Genomic DNA, 17,831 nt, shown 5'->3' with positions numbered 1-17,831 from the left:
TGACATTTTTCAGCAATTTCGTTTACTAGATGATATAAATACAAAAATATTCCAAGTCACTTAACACCCTTGCTGCTTTTTTCTTTGCGTTGAACATTTTAGGAGGACTGGAAGAAGGGAATGAAGAGGCAGAATATGCCCCATGTGTCTTGGCATGTTGCCACTGACCACATTTTTCATGTCAGTCTCAATTGCTTCATCAACATGAAGCAACACAGCCTTCTGTCTTTCATCTTCATAACTGATGTTTGGCTTCAGCAGCAATGTTAAAGCAAAGACCTTTCCACCAGCATGTTCATTGTCCTTGTAGTGACAATCAGTTCTATGCAGTTGACTCTAGGGGAGAATGAGCAGATTTGATTAAGTTCTGTGCAGAGACTGAGATGTTTTAGAAGTAAAATGATCTCCTAACAGAACTCACAGCTGACAGGTGCTTTTCTTGTTTAACCCCCACCTGGCAAAGACAGTTATGAACTATGCGAGTCGGTGTTTTTCTTGTTGCTGACTCCCAGATAGCTGTTTGCTGAAGAGCTCCTTCAGCACCACAGTTTTAGAAATAAAGACTGTGTTCAGTCCCGAGCCGCCTGTCCCAGCCCCTCCTGTTTCATGAGCAGTCTGGATGGTGAAACTTGCCATGCAGAAAGAAGGCACTTTGACTAAAAAATAACAATTACAGAATCAAACACTATATATTTGGGCAGAGGAAAGACCTTAACAAGTCAGATAGAGTGTGTGTGTCTGTATGTAAGAATCAAGAGAGGGTCTGCACCTTGGAGAAGGAAGCAATGAACCCAGAGAGAAGAGCAGAGTTCTTCTCAAAAATAACCTCGTTCCTGTGTGCTGTCAGTGAACGAGGGGTAGCAAGATTTCTGAGTAACTTGCTGTAATCTTGGAGGACTCTGTAGTTCTTGTAGCAAGTGAAAGAACTCCAGAAACCTTATGTTTGATTGCACTGAATGGTTGCTGATATTGAAGTTCTCTAGAAGTTTAAGTGCTACCTAGCAAAGGGAAAAGGAGTCCCAGAGGTCATAGCTGTTTAAGAAGCTAAATCCAAAATCCCCAGAGGCAACATGGCTACTGACTGTGGATCAGGCTCAGCTCAGAGCTAAATCGTTCTGTACAAGGTACTTTCACTTTGAGATGCTGCAGTAGCATTGCATAACTTGAAGGGAAACAATAAAAGAAAGTAGCAGAAATTAGTTCAGAAGGTAACTAACTCCCAGTGAATTAAGCATTACTTACTCTCCTGAGTGAACCTGAAAAAATCCCCAAATATTATAAAACATTAAACATTTAACAAAACCTAACCAGTGACTAGCTAAAAGTTCATTTAATTTAAAGCTTTGCTTTTTTTTTTTTTTTTTTTGGTAGTTTGGTGATGGTGCTTGTCTCTATGTTTGTTCTAGCACTGCTTGTCTACTTACAATAAAGGCAGCTGTTTCCATAAACTGGACCAGAGTAGTTGTGCTTCAGTGTTTGGATATATGTAACCATTTGCAAAACTGCCTTAGTCAAAGGATTTTTCACAAAGGCTTATGTTTGTTTCTGTTACCTTTGTTTTGCTTTGAACCTGACTGTGCAGGTTGCTGGTGGGATTTTGCATGTAAATAATGAAGGAAGGTACTTGATAAAGATTGCTTCCTCTATTTAAAAAAATTATCATCTAGGATTTAGGATAAAAAATGAGAAAGTCTTCTTATTTGAAGGGTGGTAGGGAGGTATTGTGAGCAGCAGACAGGAGGTAGCAACTTGGTGAGGGTATAGAGGAGGCAAATATAGGTGTTTACACTTGCAGGCTGCTGCACTGAGCCAGCATTCCCTCTCCTGACAGCACAGTCACAGAACAGTCTCTCAGCCAGGTGTCTCAGGCAGTGACTCACTCACTGAATACAGCTCTGTTGTTTTCACTGTGGTCCCTTGTTAACCTGCAGATGGTCTATCTCAAAACCTGCCTGCTCCTGCCATTTCCCTGCTGAATGTGACTTGTATTTGAGAGTTTTCCCGTCCTGAGGTGGCTTGATTACATGTTGATTACAGATTCATCAACCAGCAAGCATCACTTACAGCTCCCAGTGAGAGAGGGCTCCTAGCCTAACTCCCTGGGGAAATGGCCTTCCCTTGAATCTGACAGTAACATGCGTTTTGGAACTCTAGCAACAGAAACATATCAGACAGCCTGTCAGTGGTGACAGGAGACAGCACTGCAGTAATTCCCTTGTGTTGTCAAACAAACAAAGGGAATTCCTCTGCTGTGAGCTACAATTTCCTTTAATTTGGCCAAAGTAGATTAATCTGCATTTATTCTTCTTGGCTGTCTCTTTGAAAGAATAAAGTCGACAAATTTGGCTCATTCTTTCATAACAGAAAAGACTGGTTGTAGGCTGAGGTCAGAAGAAAATTAATTTAGAATATGTGAGAAATTAAGGTGAGGGCCTTGACTCATTCTTATGGAACTCTTTTTTTCTGTTCCGCCAAGCTCCAAACTTGTAAATCCTTCTTTCAGGAGAAGTACAGAAAACTGAGAATTGTCAGGATGGAGAAGGCTTTTTTTACTCTACCCTCACATCTCACACGACAGCATCCTGGGTGCCTCAGCGCTTGTACCAGGCATATGAGAGGTGGTGTGACCTCTCAACAGACCTAGCAAACAGCACAATACTAGCTTGTAATAGAGACTTGAAATTTTAAGCAAAGCTTTCTTTCTCAAACTCCTTTAATTAGCTACTAGGACTCTAGATATTCTTGCTATGTACATGCAGAGGTAGAGGAGTGGTCATGTTAAACCATCCTTTCCAGTTAAAGAGCTTTTTGGACAAAGGCTGACTGTCTCTGTACTGAACGTGTACACTGGGAGTGCAGCAAAGAGAAGTAAGATCTCTGTTCTGCTAAAAATGGAGCAACAAGATAAATGTCCCTGTGCAGGAACTATTCCCTGGGCGATACCATTGCTTCTACCGCTAACCCTTGTTTGTACATGAACCCTGTAGCAGCTACAGAGAGACAGAATGAAGAGGACACGAGGACAAACTGGGATGTTCAACCCGTTGTTACAACAGACATCACATTGCCTCTATTGCACAGAGAAAGAAATCAGAGCTATCTCTGTCCTTCTGTCTGCAAAGTGGAACACAGGGAAGAAGAAAAAAAAAAGATTCAAGGACTTTGTTTAGTCAATCACTAAAGTAATGGAGGGTGTTTGGAACTGGGAATTTCTTATGGTTACTGCCATGACCAAGACAGGTTCTTCTTGAGGAGCCTTTACTTTCCCAGAATGTAATGTGTTTTGTATTTCCAAGTACAACACAGATTTTATATAGAACTTGCTCTTGGGTGTAGTCAGATAAATGCTCAGGAGGCTTAACTCAGAGATCAAAAGGACAAGTAAGTTAACCTTAGAAGGATTGGAATAGAAGATATTAATACTCCACAAGAAGTGTGAGATTTTTAGGTGAGAAGATACTCAGCACAGGAACAAACACCTCTGCCTAGGAGCATGCAGATTTTTTTTTCAAATTGCTGATGTTTCCAATGACAGTTGCCCTGTGCAAATGTGTATAGAGAAGGCTCAGTTTAGAAGTTTCCATGATGCTGTGCAAGAGCTGTTCTGCATATGAGCATTATGATGCAAAGCATGTTCTATTTGAAAACTTGATGTTTTGCTCTGTCTTTGGAAATAGAGCCCTGAGAGACTGATATTTTTTGCATATGTGTGCATTAGATGGGTTGTTTTGGGATAGGCAATTTGTTTTGTTTATTGTTCAGACTATCCAAAATGGAGAAGCTGTTTGACAAATTCAAATGTTGGAACCCAGCATCTTGTCTTTGGGGTCTTGTCTCCAGGCCATCGGGGTGGCTCTTGTCCCAGTTTGAAGAGGACTTGTTTCTTGTCAGTCTTACTTTGCTTTACAGAGGACGTGTTGTTGGTGCTCATCCTTTCTGTTAGGAGGTATCCTTCACAGCAAGTTTAATGGCAACAAACCAGTTAACAACTGTTTTAAGTCATGTGTCTATAGCATCAGAGAAATTGAGAATACATTTCATAGAAGGACAGTGTGTTGACTGCACAGGAACTAGACCTGTTCATGAAAGCTGAAGGTCATGGACTGTATAACACCACGCTAGGTAGAAGAGGATGCATCCAGCAGCTTTCTCTTTCCTCTTTGTCCCAAATCTGTAATACACAGTTAAGTAAAGCAAAATGATTCTTGGAATACTGGCAACCTCAGCACTGCACAGATTTACACTGAGTAAATATTGACAACTGAACCAAAGAAGAATTAAAATCTTGGAGAACTAAGGCAAATATAGCTGTATAGCATATATTTAATGGATTTTTTTTTTCCTTCAGAATTAACAACTGTTAATGGGAATTAAGAGAGAAGATAGAGCATCCTGGTTTATATTCAGTAGCATAAATGAGTAAAAATGATTTATGTAGTTCTCTTGCATGCTTATGATTGTCTCAGAGCTTTAATGAATGTCTTCCCTTTGCTGATATACTCCAAAATTATCTCACCGAATTGAGTTAGTGTGGGACTGCGTCTCCATCACAATGCTCCAGAAACTGATATTTTAAAAGAAATTAAGACTCTGGTCCTCTTCTTGAATGTTTTTTCTGTCAAAGTACTGGGTGAAAAAATAGACTGTAAGAAAGAGCCCTTACCCAGTGTTGGGCTGGGAAAGTGGCTCCAGGCTGGTGGCTTGTGTTATTCATTTTCACCTGCAAACCTGCTGGTGTTTGGTGATACAGATGGCATTAAGTACCAGTTAAGTGGTGAGAGAAACAGGGGAGCAACATGGTTTAATGACGTGACCCTGGTGGAACGAAAGATGTACTGGTCCGGTGAGGTGCATGTAAAGTGGGTTACTGTGGTAAATCATAACCATCTCTGCCTTGCTCTTTCTTTTTTGCCTCTTTCCTCACCCTTGATCTATGACTAACTGACTACCTTTGAATATCTCTGCTCTATTGGACTACTCTGCCTCACAAACCCTTTTGTGGAGCAAATTTGCTCCAGCAGTGTGTGCACAATATGTGTCTTTTAGATTTCTCATCAGAGCCATATCTTGTGCCATTAGGAATAAAGTTTGCTGGCTTGCTTCTGATTCGAAATTTGATTTCCTAAATGCTAACAAATTAAAAAAAATAAAAAGAAAAAAGCAGAAAAAAAACCCAGTCATGCTGTGACATGTGAACAGAACACAAGCTATGGACTGGGAAAAATATCCTCTGACTAGAAAAGATCTTTGAAGAGAAAAAATAAATTCCCTATGGAAAGATCAAAGCACATGAAGTTAATGGATTATGACAAGGTAAAAAAATACCTGGAGAAAATAGTAGGTTCAAACATAAAAGAGGCAAATAGGAAAGAGTGGGGTTTTTGTTGGAGATAAAGGATAGATGACTATCTAAGTACTTGAGATTATACGTTCTAGCTAAAGGGCTATTAGTGGGAATAGGGATTTTTTTCCTCATGTCTAGTGCAACATCCACTTATGTGGTGTCAAGGTAGCCTTGGAGTTGCAGTCCTGAATTCCTGCTCTATTGCAGTGCTCTGTGCTGGTGACTACAGCCTAATGCACCTTGTACTGCAAACAGACCCTCTCAGACTGATACAAGACTGATGTAATTGCAATAATTCTTAAAGTCACTTTAATAGTCTGAGTAGGTGCTGCTAGGGTCAAAAATGTATGGAGTTTATCTCAGAAAAAAAGGCAGAAACCCATCTGGTGAGCTAGGAAATATTTATGGGTGTAGAGCTCTAGGAAAACTTTTGTTCAGGTTACTGTTACCGAAGATCATCTGTACTGCTATAGGTATCTATGTGCCTTCTGCACTGCTGCAGCAGCATTTGATGCCTCATGATCATGCAGAAACAGAAGACTAAAGCTGAGGTACAAAGACCCTCAAAGATCTCAGTGGCATGCACATCAGTGGGGATCAGAAGTTTGAAATGCCTCTCAGGAAGGTGGGATCAGGTCACTCTGTCCAAGGCTATGCTGGGCTTCTGTGGCAGAGCAGAAGCTGCCCCTTACTTCTCCCATTTGGACACCCTTCCTTCCTTGGGGCTCACCACAAAGGAAAAGTCCCAAGGGAATTGTGCCAGTGCTTTACATGCACGAGGAGGTTCACCTGCACTAACTACAAAGTGGATCTACTGAGGGACTCAGCCACACATCTGTAGGTGTGGCTCCTTACCCCTGTGGTTTATTTCTCTGTATATTTGAGCAGTTGAATCTCCACAAGCCTGCTTGTTGTTTCATAGATGGACACTGATGTCTACAGTGAGAGAAAACCCAACGTCTGTGGCCTGTCCTTCTTAGCAACACCTGCATGCCTTCTGTCTTGGGTCGGTTCCTCATTTGCCTTTTCACAGTTTTTAAGAAACAACCTGTCCCTCTTGTCTTTCTGTCTACAGAAGTTTGTTTTGATAAAGGCAGTGGATCTGTATAGTGACCAGAAGGAAGAGAAGTTTGCTTATGTGGGTAACCTCTGTATTAGTGACCTGATGGAGAGCTGAGCAATCCTGGAGTGCATTTAGTGCTTTGCCTGTGGCCGTGTGCTGCGAGAGTGGTTACCAGATGGAACAAGAGAGAGTTAAGGTCCTGGTAAATCCTTGTCTCCCAGCCCTCTCTCCTCATTAATGCTGCCTATGCTTTGTATGTGCTCCTGTGCTGTTCCAAGAAGTGGCTAAACTGACGGGCGATCTGTGTTGCTTCCAGCTCACAGGCAACTTCAAATTAAATATAGTTCACTTAATTAAAAATAGAATTGTAAACCCTTCTTTTTGTTAGACAATTTCACTTTAAACTAGAATTTTTTTCTCCTTGTTTTAAAGCAACTGCAAGAGCAATAGTCTCTCTTGACTGTCCGTATGACGAGAAGGAACTATGTAAAGGAATAGATTCCAGTGGGTGCACAGTCCAGAAGGGATGGAGCAACATGAGTACAAAATTCAGTTATTAATAGCAAAGCATTGCTATCTTCTGTTCTTTTAAGATCGTGTGTAGTTTGGTATAGTATAGACCAAAACCCAAACAGTTATGGGAAGTAGATGCTGCAAGACTTGGCTGAATAGAACAAATGGTTTTGATCAGAAACGTTATTACTCTGGAAATGAGAAGATAAGAGACCTTGAGCTAAATATTTGACATTCAGAATTCTTGATAGTAGGATGCCAACAAAATTTCAGTGGAGTAACTGGAGAGCTGCCATTAGGTGACTTAGGCAGTATGTCAAGAACTGTTATAGTATTGAGGCCTTTGCCAGCTCTCAGTATGAGCCCATGATGCTCCCACCTTTTCTATGAGAATGAGTCTGTTTTAGTCCTTTTCGTGTCTTGAGAAAATTGTGCACTTTATGTCTGGCACCACTGTTGGGTTGTTTTGGTTGGGTTTTTTGTTTGTTTTTTTTTAACCATGCCATCTTAGTTCAGCAGCTAAGTTTATATACCAGTCTTAAAATTTCAACCTCAGTTTTCAACCTTTACTTTATCATGTTCCACTTGTACAAAGCAGCAATCACAGTGGTGCCTTTTGGCACATGCTGTTTGTGCCAGGCCCAGGGCTACTGACCTGCTCTGTGCGGTGAAAAGGAGTTGTACTCCCAAAGGTCATTCCTGGGTACAAAAGTGCAGTGACTCCTTCTCTTCCATCTCTTTCTGTTTCACAAAGCTGTGTATGGCTTTTCTCTCGTATATTGGCAATCATTTCCATCTCAGTGTGGAGGTATGGAAGATGACAGCACAGAAGACATTGCTGCAGTAGGGTACTCCTGTGAGATGATGCTGGCAGCACATGCAATTGGCCACATTGATTTCTTCTCTTTTCATAGCTGGAAGAAAACATATGGAATTAGTGAGCAACAGAACCTCAGTTTTCATTTGAGAAAGGAAATAGAGAATGATTCATTCTAAAACCATACGCTCCAAAGGAGGAAGATTTGAATTATTAACAGCAGATCTAAACATGACGGGTGCTGACACCTTCATCTCTTTTATTTTTACTGCCATGGATTTTCTTCACATGCAATGAGAGAATTACACTATAGGAACTGTTAATGGTTTCACGCTTCCTACCCATTTTTAGCTGCCTAATTTATGGAAAGCCATTACTAGGTGAGTCACTGCTTTCACGGGATTAATGTGGCTGAGATAGAGCTTTGGGTGTTCCTTTAATTTCCGTATTTGCTTGAAAGGAACATCAAATCCACATGAAAACCCTTAGTGTTTGGTATAACGGTAGAGTTCAGAGTCTCTGTTCTACTTGATCACGTACAAATATTGCAAGAGATGATCCCTGTCCCTATAAGCTAACAGGCTAAACAAACAAGACAGATATTTATCTGCATTCTAGATACTATGAGTTAGGATGTCTCATGGTTCAGAATTTGTGCCCAATTGGATGGGAGTTAAATATTTCCAAGGATTTGCAAACAGAAGCAATACTGGGAATCTCACTGCAAATCTCACTATAAAAAACTTATTGCAGAAGCACGTTTACTCTCTTGTTGATCTTAGGAGGTTTTGCTTAAACATTCACATGTTAAAAAATATAACATCCAAGTCTGAGGGTCAGGGTTTGCCCCCTAATGATAAATGAACAATGGGTTGAAATACATTTTGGGCTATCTTTTTCATGTAACAGGAGGAAATGCAGTGTGTAAAATACTCAAGCACTGACTAAGGTGTGGATTTCACAGCCAGTACTCTTTGTAATAAATAACTCAGAAATATTTGTTCAGTTTCAAGAACAAACTCCAGAAGACAGTAACAGATAAAATTTAAAAGAAATTTTGAGTTGATTTTTTGAGCTAATTTACTCTTCTATAAATCTCTAAAGTTATCACAAAATTACTTATTATGAGCCTTTCACTGAATTAGAAGCTCTTAAACATCTATGTAGCTGTGTTCTGCTACAGGTTTTCTGTACAGGTCTCCCTCCAGAGGCTGGTTGGTTCATTTCTGTGTAGGTTTCTTAGGGAAGGAGCCCTCATCTCGCTGCACAGCACATAACAGGTAACAGAGCTATCCACCTTTGGCTTACTTTTGCCTTGCTGGAAAGTCTGTTGTGTGAGTGAGTCAGTGTGGACCTGGGGCTGGGTTATCTTTGAACTGCTGTACTAAAGAAATTACCATTTTTCGGTGCTATCTGCAGGGAATAATGAATGAACCATCACTAGTTCTCACTCTTTGTTTTCCACTGGAGCGTTTGTGGGGCATGAAACTGGAGAAAAGACGTTGCAAGTAATTTATTGCTCAGGGTTGTTTTTCTTTCCTCAGTTTCTTTGTTCTCATACCAATTACTCTGACTTAAGAAATGATAAAGCTCTTCATAATACTGCTTGAAGATTGGTATGTTTGCTGTATAAATTCTTAGGCAGATCTTCAGCTACTACAAAATGAAGTAACTTTGAAGCCACAACCTTTTTTTTTCAGTTACAGATCTATTGTATATGAGCTATCCACTTTTATTTTTCCCCTAGGGATTTTAAAATGCTTGAAACATTCTAAAAACAAAAGGAAAAAAATACAGTAGTGACTGATAGCATAAGGTTGGGAGACACTAAGTTACCAGTGGTTCATTAAATGCTGTTACAGAAACTAAATATAGATTTCATTAATCAATTGGTGTATGTCCATGTCTTCATGTGTACCCCCAAGTGTACACTTCTGAAAGAGGTGTTAGAAAATAAATTCCAAATTACCCTTGAAATCTGTCATCAAACTGAACACAAGTACTTGCCTACTTGTACTTCTCAACCAATAAAACATTCTCAGCTACTGTTTTACAATGTGAGTCTGTGGTGGAGATGGAAGACTGTTTGCATTGACTTTTGTAAGAAAATTCAAAGTACTCTGAGTATGTAGAATTGAACTGTTCCATCATGCTTTTCCTGGTAGGACTTTTCTTAATGGGAATGTGTTTGCACCACGTTTTTATTTACTGGCTGTACATCTGGGTTTTCAGGCAAGTATTTTTAATTTTCTTCTGAACTGAAATCAATATGAACGTTGTGGTGGATGCTTTTATTTGTACTTTCAGCACACCCCACATTTTTCATGTTGTTAATTCATTCATGGCAGTTGAGTGACTGAGTGCAGAAAAAAGAGGAAAAGCATCGGCATTGTTTGAAGGCTGAATGATTGCTTGCATGAATGCCTGCATGAATGATTTCTTACACTACTTCTACATAAAATAAACAGTGTCCTCCAGGGAGAGCCACTGACATCACTGAGGCATAACACTGAATAACAGTAGCAAAACCAGAAAGAGGTGTCTACATGCAAGACTTTTAAATGGTGCTGGCTTTGGCCTTTCCAAGGAAATACAGTTTGTGTGATTACCTTTTTTCCATTCTGCTAAACTTGATAGAGTGGTGAAGACCTCATAGATACAAATTCCTAAAAGCTGGGGGAGATCAGCCAGGTAGAGATGAGGCCCCACTTATTGTTGCCAGCTGAGGAAAAGTCAGCAGGAGAAGCTCAGGAGGTCTTTGTTATTGTGGTTGGCTGTACCCAGGGATGGTTGGGACCTCACCACACTGACTGTTCCAACACTCACTGGAAGGAGAAAGGGTGGGGAAGAACAAGTGGATGTGACAGGAACTGGAGGCGTTACAGGTTAGCAAGCCTTGCAAGATGGTAAGGGAGGTAAGCTGGAGGTATTTTGGTGACTGGGGAGGGATGGAGCCATTTTGGATATGAAATCAGGCCTTATTGGTTTAGTTCCTTATGGGACAGTTAATAATAAAGTTGCAAAGGTTGCTTTTTGCTGACAATTTTAACACCGTAAACCAGGGAATAAATGGAGTAGTTCTGAATATTGCTGATGTTTTAGACTAGTAGAAGGGTTAAGGCTCAGTATCAACAAAAACTCTTTAGAGACCCTAACCACAAAAAAAAGCAGAAATTGTATACAAAGTAAAGAAGTATGATAATATACCATGAGTGTTTGTTCTACAAATAAATAAGCCAGTGGATTGAATATTTGTCCTGCTTTGAAGCATTTCATTTCCAAGCAAACTAACATGCAAACCATTACTAATACAGTTCTTTTAGCACCCTTACTGAGATCTATGTTTCATTCTGTAGCACAGAGACATTTGTGAGTCCAGTGCACAAATGAATCAAGCAAAAATGTTCTTTCCTTTTGGGCATTGACTGTTGTCTCCAGTTGCACCAGAGAACATCTAAAGCTGTAAAATGGAGCTATATTCTACTATTAAAAGCTCCTTAGACATTGCCTGATACATTGAGGACTTGTGACAGTAATATTTTACTATAATTACTTTCGTAAGATGAAGACAGAGCCCTGAAGTTGCTGTCAGTTTTCCTGTATTAGTTAAACCAAATACACGTGATTCAGACATATCCTCTGACAGAATGCCTTGAATTTACATGATTAGAAAGCTCTTCATATTAAATGCAACTCATCAAGGCATTTCTCACAAGTAAAATACCTGTATCAAATTAGCCCCTTTTCCTTTACAATGATAGGAGAGTAATCTTACTGAATTCAAGCAAAATCTCTGAGCTACCTGCACATCAGGTGGGTAGTTACATAACACCTATAATTAGTTCCAAATGTAAAACTCCATGTGCAAAACTGAAAGCTGAGTTGAAGTTCTTAAAAAAAAAAACAAACAAAAAAACCCTCCAAACAAAACAAAAAAGCCAAACAAAAACAACTGCCCCCCACAAGAAACCACCAAAAAACCCCCCAAACACCCCCTTCCCAACCTCCCTCCCCCAAACGAAACCAAAACAAGAAAAAAAACCCAGTACAAAGTGGTACTGCAAACTTCTGAAAGAGAGGCTTTTTCACAAAATTAGGCCCTTCAAATCTATTGAATCTCATTAAATGTTAGTCAGAAGCTTAGTAAGAAAAAATGCTTAGGAGAAAGTGTTAGAGGGTTCTTTATCGTGGTGGTATTGTTTAGGAAGGTTGTTTATAGAAGTAAGGTGCAGGTTCTCTGGAAAGTTGCCATAAAACATAGTTAGGTGGTATCAGGACATCAATAACCACTTACAGACTGTTCTCTTATGCGAGTTTGAAGCTCCTCCCAGAAGCACTGCTATTAATCCACATATGCACAGATGGTGCATTACATCTAATGGCTGCTGGTAAGCATGTGAATGCAACATGATGGCTGCAACTAGTAAGAACTTGCCTTTATTTTTAAAAAGTTGTGGTACTATGCAGTAACTCAGATGTTCTGGTGTTTGTGAGGCTCTAATTCTGCAGGAAAATTACTGGAGGGAAACTGTGAATTTGGTAGAACTTCACCTAAAGAAGATTATAGCAGAACGCAAGAGTGGAGTAAAGAACCAGACAAGTGCTCCACTGATAAAAGAAGATGGATCAACTTTGTTTCACCACGTTTACTCCCCTGTGTGAGCACAAAGTAAAAAATAAACTTGCTATAACCATGCTTGGTTGGATGAGTGTTGGTGAGGCTGTGATAATTACTGGTTCATTATTGGAAGCTGAATGCTGTTCTTTTAACTCCTAAAAGATTTGAGAATCTCTGTTAGTGTTTAGTGACTATAAAACAGTATAGGAGCAAAATAAAACCTTGAAAATTAGCAGCGCTCCAGAAGGTGAGATGGTTAACAAAATTATTTCTTCTGTGAATTACAGATTATATTTCATTTACATGCATAACTTGGGTGTAGTAGTGTGGAGAGATTACCATAATCACCAAATATATACTTTATCTGAATTTGAGTTAGCAGTCATTGATAAAAAACAAATTAATTCAGGTAGAAACTGGTTTTATTCAAATGAACTGCAGCTTGAAACACACACTAAGGCCAAAATGTCGTTAAATGACTTATTGTGTTGTGTAGCTATATTATTTCATAGTTTAGTTTCTTAAAGCATTACAAGTTTTTTGAACATATCAAGGATTGGTTTGTTGATGTTCAAGTATTTTATTTGATATTCAGCCTTCTAACCATTTAAATTAATAACCTACTAATCTTAGATCAGTATGTTTTTGTTTACTGGACTGGAGAATAATTTGATGTCAAGCATCTCTCCCTGAGCCCTGATGGTCATGTACACTTGTGTATACACATTTGTGGAACTACTTCAGGCTCCTAAATAGCATAACAAAGTCTTATGTTAGTAACTTTTATGATTTTGAAGTGCATCAATACTTCATAGTTTATTATTTCTTTAACTTTTTGATTTGGAATTGCCTGTGAGAAGTCTGAGCAGCTAACAATTTTTTTTTTTTTAATAATTTGAAAGTAATCTCAGAACTCCTATTCAGTGGATTACTTACAAGCTGTAGGTTGTTTTTATTTGAAATCTGGAAAAAATGGAAACGTGGTCTGTTCATTTAGGCTGGTTTAACTCTGTAATTTTTTCTTCCAGTTGAACTCTGGAATCAGTCTTCAAAATCTGTTTTCCCAATAACACTGTAGTTTGTCTTTCTGATAATATTTGTCTCAGTTAGCTCATTTAAATATTCAAAGACAGCAGGTACTGCAAATTTCAATATTTTTATGAGTATATTATTAAATTATTTTTAACAAGATAGTTCTAATTAAGACTAGGAAACTGAATCAACCCAGTTATAAAGAGACTGGGCAATGAACAGGTTAAAATGTACTTTGGTAAAGATCTCGTAGGTTTGGTTTCTACCAAACTCTAAGAGGGAAAACACTTCTGTTCATTTCTCTTCTGAATTTCCCTGTGGATATTCAGCCACTCTAGGACTTTATGGGTAACCTAAAGAGCTTCCCTCTCAGGTTTTCATGCAGGCACCAAGATTCTTCATATTCACAAGTCACAGCTCTTTCTTTTCTAGATACTGTGGTGTCTCAGCTGATTCATGACTGAGGGGTCTATGCTGCAGATAAGCTTTGGGCAGTCCTCATTAGGGGCCCTGCCACTAAGCACTGCAGAGCATACTGCAAGGATTAATGGCTCTGGCTGGTGCCCTGGGAGTTTTTCTTGAGTTAACAGTGATAAATGAACCATCAAAATGTCTGACACAAATACTACTGGGGAAAGAATCAGACAAACCTGTATCAGATCTGAAGTAGAAGTGAGTCCTCCCTGGAGATAAGGGAGTGGTCCAGATAAACTCCTGAGTCCTTTTTCAGATAAATTTTCTCTTTTCCGTTATTCTCTTAAAGGGGAAAAAAAAAAAAGAAAAGTAAAACCTCAGTCAGAAGGAAGTCTGGTTTGGAGATACACTCGCAGTTATGTCAGAATCTGTTGCTTACATTGGGAACTGACTGACCTTGTGTGGTTCCCCAAATTTTTACTATCAGTCCAAAGCACAAGGATTTCATATTACCATCTAAACAAAATCTAATTTAATAAACGGTTAATTAACTTTAAGGGAATACCTTTTTGATATGGAATACTTAGTGCCATATGTCACCTTTGCATCTAACATACAGCAGTGTTCTTTGTCGGCTCACACATCTGTCTGTGAGAATTATAAGGCATCACTTACAATTACATCCTTTTAAAGCACTTATAATATATTAAGTTTTGCTGCATTCAGTGACCACTTTGGTTTTCTGGAAGCACAATGGCTCTGGGCTGTGCCTTGTCAGGTCACTAATCTCCATCCTGCACTCAGCCCATCAGCCACATGAGAGTGACTCATTCTCTGCAAACCTCCTGTTGCTTAGTAGCTGTTTGTAATGTGAAAGAGAGTTGGGAAAGTAGTGGTGAGGTAAGAGGAAAAGGGCTGGGAGGCAGAGTGTTCCTGGCTGCCTAAAAGGAACTTGTGAATGAGGGCATTATTTGACCATCTAATTGGGGAGAAATTTTTCTGTTTCCTCACAGGTCCAAGGCACATGAATTTACATGTTCTGCTGCTCTCTATTGTCAGCAGTATCTAGGAAAGTTACTCGTGTGTGGGCCTTTATTGTGTGCATTTATTTACTTAACACCACGTACCACTTTGTCTTTTAAAATACCACTTGGTTACCAAGGGAACTGGTTACAGCCCTGCACACTTTCCCTCTGCTTGGCATGTGTGCCATACACAAGGTTCCCAGTTGTGTTCCAGGAACTGGATGTCTGAGCCTGTAGTGCCAGGACTGCATTACAGCACCGCACCAGTGTGATGTGATGGCTCAAACGCAAAAGGACACAGGAGCTAAAGGAGTAATAATAAAAATGTAATAGCTCTATCAATGCATTGAATCTTGCTGTAGGTAGGCTGAATTTATTGTGGACAGGTAGATTTAATTACCAGTATTTAGTTGGGGTAGTTGTAGAAAGTTATTTAGCTTTTTTATGGAAACAAAATGCATGAATAACATTTGCTTCTAACTTCGAGTACGTATCTGTATCCAAATGTAATAGCAGAAGGTGATACTTTGCCCTTCAAGGGATGTAACACAGATGGAAAGACTGAGAGAGCTGGAAGAGTAGCTTTGAGGGCAGGGAATCCTATGGGAATGCTTCTCTTTTTTTTATATAAACAGGACTTCATGGGTGATTGTAAATGGGTTGCTTTGTCTCAACTAAGATTCTCACCTGTTCTTCTTCTCACTTGAATAACATATGGACAGTTCAAATTTTTATTCTTTGACTTTTAAAGCATAACAGGTTTAAATCTCAAACATTTCTTTTCAATCCTAATGACTTCTTTAATTCCAAAAAAGGACATGAGGAACTAGTGGTTACTTTTGAGGTATTGTAAAAAAAAATTAACTTCCAAGTTTCAGATGAATGCTAAGCAAAATAGCAATACTCACTCAGCAGACACGGAGGAGAGTTTCCATTTATCCGGAGAACCCCAAGGGCTGCTTATAGTGGTGCAACTCACAACAGATTTTCAGCAAAGTGTCTAAGCATTTTCATAAACAGCAAAAGGCACTCTCCTGAGTGTAACAAGACTAAAAAACAGAACCAGGATAAACTGGTCTTTACCGAATTATAGACGTTTGTGGATTTAGTTGGGGTGAAAAAAGCAAAATTAAAGTTTAGTTTCTGCACTGTAGCATTTTGCAAATATACAGGTGTGCACAACATTGATTTAAATACCTGAAATAAATTAGAAAATCAGATGCCACATCTCAGCCTCAGCATTGATCCACAGAGTATACCTGTGAGTTTCTGAAATCACACTAAGGGTTCTGGAATTGTGATCTAAACATAGGTCTTTATGTAGAGCAAAGACGGTCATTAAAAAATATCAGTTTTCAGAGAAGGACAGATGGTAAGATAAAGGTGGGAGCATAGCCTAAGGAGAAGCTACAAGGCTCTTGGTGATCCCATGAGGATGGGGAGTTTAGGAGAGATGATGGTGATGATACAGACAAATGTTACTTTACACATTTGTATGATTTTCTGTTAGTATTTAATGAATTTACATCACTTTGCCAAGTGATTTTTTTGGCAGAATAGTCTCAAAGATCTTCTTTAAAAGGTCTTTAAAACTCTGGTTTTGTTGTATTCAAAATGTTCTGGGGTTTTATTTTTTTTCATTCAATGAGAACTTGAAATGAGAAGTTTCCCTTTATTGCTTTAATGCATTTGATTGGTTAAATGGAATCTAGTTTCATTAATTGATGGATGTTGAAACTGGGGAGAAAATACATTGTGTGTGAGTCATAACACTGTGGGAAGGTGGAGCACCTGTGATAAGGATACAGTCACTTGTAAATGGGAGCTGTGTTTCATGGAAACTCTTCCAGAACTGAACAGGACATTTTGTGAGAAATAAGGATGGAAGTTTGGCTTTCTGTACAGGTACTTTTGCTGTTCTCTAACACTTGCACATACAATGTGACTGCTGTTTAAGTAATGAATAGGTGGGATAAAATATCCAGTGCAGCTCTCTTGGCCAAATAGTTAGAGAAGATTTAAGCTTAATAAGCCTCCTGATAATTAGGCTCTAATATAAGTAACGATGGTAATTACCCTATAAAGTTTAGTTGTGATGAAACAGCCACTGACTAGCAGTGGCACATATATATAGCAAGGCTACAAAAACGTTTTACTGCTGATGGAAATGTGACTTTCAGCTGTTTTGTTATTACTGTCTCTTCTTTAAAAAAAAGGCACGTTGATAGTTGATTTCCTTCTAAAGTACAACAAGAGTGCTGGGAAATAATTTACAGGCAAGTAGAAAGCCCCCGAGCCTCCTAGGTTTTAATTTGAGTCTTTTAAAAGACAGGCACAGAAAACATCCTTGATCCCAAAAATGTTACTTAAAAGCACGGAAAGCATATCAATCTTTCCATTCTTTTGAGAGTCTTCATTGCTTCTCTGTATCAGAGGTAACTTTTAACTGACTACAACCAGCAACAAATTAGAGCATTTTCTTCTACACCAGCACATGAGTCAGTGAGTAGGGGATGGCTGAGTCAAACTCTACCCTGATCTTTCCCTCCCACTCCCTGCCCAGCTGCTGCCTGTTTACCCCTTAGGGTATATCCCATGAAACTGGAAGCCTACACAGAATATTAGAAATAGTGGGTGCTCTTACTCCTTTGCATGAGAAACACAGGCCATGTCTGCCCATAACGTACCACATCAGCGTGAACGCCAAGTACAGCAGCTCCAGTTCAGGGACTTTGCTTAAAGCTGGCCATTTCCACTCAGCTGTGTCCTTAGGGATTGCTCTGGAGGTTGGAAAGAGAGGTTTGTGAATCTGGAATATCTGGCAGACTAGGATGTTTAGCATCACTGGGCTTGTTCAACTCTGGCTTTAGAGTTATGAATTTTTGAAACATTTCTCTAGCAACATGTCTGGTATTTGTCTCTTTGCCCTACAGTTTGTCTTTAAGACATTGTATTTCTTCTTTATCTTCCAAGAAGAAGAGGGAAATGGCAGCAGCGATACTGAC

General features: G+C 39.3%; 1 protein-coding gene and 1 long non-coding RNA gene across 4 annotated transcripts in view; one reads left to right on the top strand and one right to left on the bottom strand.

The window, feature by feature from the left end:
- The window catches only part of LOC113992227 (vesicle-associated membrane protein 2-like), a 43,938-nt gene that overhangs the window by 8,728 nt on the left and 17,379 nt on the right, over positions 1 to 17,831 (top strand). The gene's annotated exons all lie outside the window — the stretch shown is intronic.
- LOC120322719 overlaps positions 6 to 17,831 on the bottom strand; it is a 30,382-nt gene continuing 12,556 nt past the window's right edge. The window contains exons 1-4 of one of the 3 annotated variants that reach the window (XR_005562576.1): positions 17,514 to 17,739; positions 14,038 to 14,143; positions 7,576 to 7,834; positions 6 to 336 (exon numbers count right to left, since the gene is read on the bottom strand). This is a non-coding gene — a long non-coding RNA (uncharacterized LOC120322719). Of the gene's footprint in view, positions 337 to 1,393; positions 4,172 to 7,575; positions 7,835 to 14,037; positions 14,144 to 17,513; positions 17,740 to 17,831 lie in introns of those variants that run through there. The other 2 variants (XR_005562574.1, XR_005562575.1) reach the window with 2 other exon arrangements.

This window comes from Pipra filicauda, unplaced genomic scaffold (genome assembly GCF_003945595.2).
Source record: "Pipra filicauda isolate LSUMZ 115617 unplaced genomic scaffold, ASM394559v2 scaffold146_size1912638_pilon, whole genome shotgun sequence".
In the NCBI taxonomy this organism is placed as follows: Eukaryota; Metazoa; Chordata; class Aves; order Passeriformes; family Pipridae; genus Pipra; species Pipra filicauda.
The sequence above is the reverse complement of the archived record's forward strand: the minus strand, read 5'-3'. Positions and strand labels throughout refer to the sequence as shown.